This window comes from Penaeus monodon, chromosome 19 (genome assembly GCF_015228065.2).
Source record: "Penaeus monodon isolate SGIC_2016 chromosome 19, NSTDA_Pmon_1, whole genome shotgun sequence".
NCBI lineage: Eukaryota > Metazoa > Arthropoda > Malacostraca > Decapoda > Penaeidae > Penaeus > Penaeus monodon.
This window is the reverse complement of record NC_051404.1, coordinates 31,219,113-31,219,544: the sequence shown is the minus strand read 5'-3', so window position 1 is coordinate 31,219,544 and position 432 is coordinate 31,219,113.

Sequence of the window (432 nt, the reverse complement as noted above, 5' to 3'; positions counted from 1 at the left end):
CATTCCATCAAAACCCTGTTCCCGTTATTCTTAAAGTCATGAAGTGTCTATATTCCCTAGATATTTTTTAATCCAGTACACCGAAGTTCAAGCGTTTTTTTTCCCATATTCTAGTTGATTCTAAGACACTTTAAGTTTCCTTTCCATTTGGAGATGAAACCAACTTGTAATGATGTCATACTTTCGTTGAATTTTTGGGTCTTTAAGTCTGTGAGATTGCGGACGTCAGGGAAAAGGCCGGAATTTTGTAGCGAAAACTCGGGGTGTTGGAAAATAAGTAGTGGGCATGGATTTTCCAATGTATTCCTAAAAGGTGTATTTTTTCCGATATGTTTCGTGAATGTATGTGTTGTATTTTGCGTATTACAGTTTAAAATTATATAAGGATTAATTTTGTAACTCTTATTCATCTCTCATTTTCAGTTTACACGC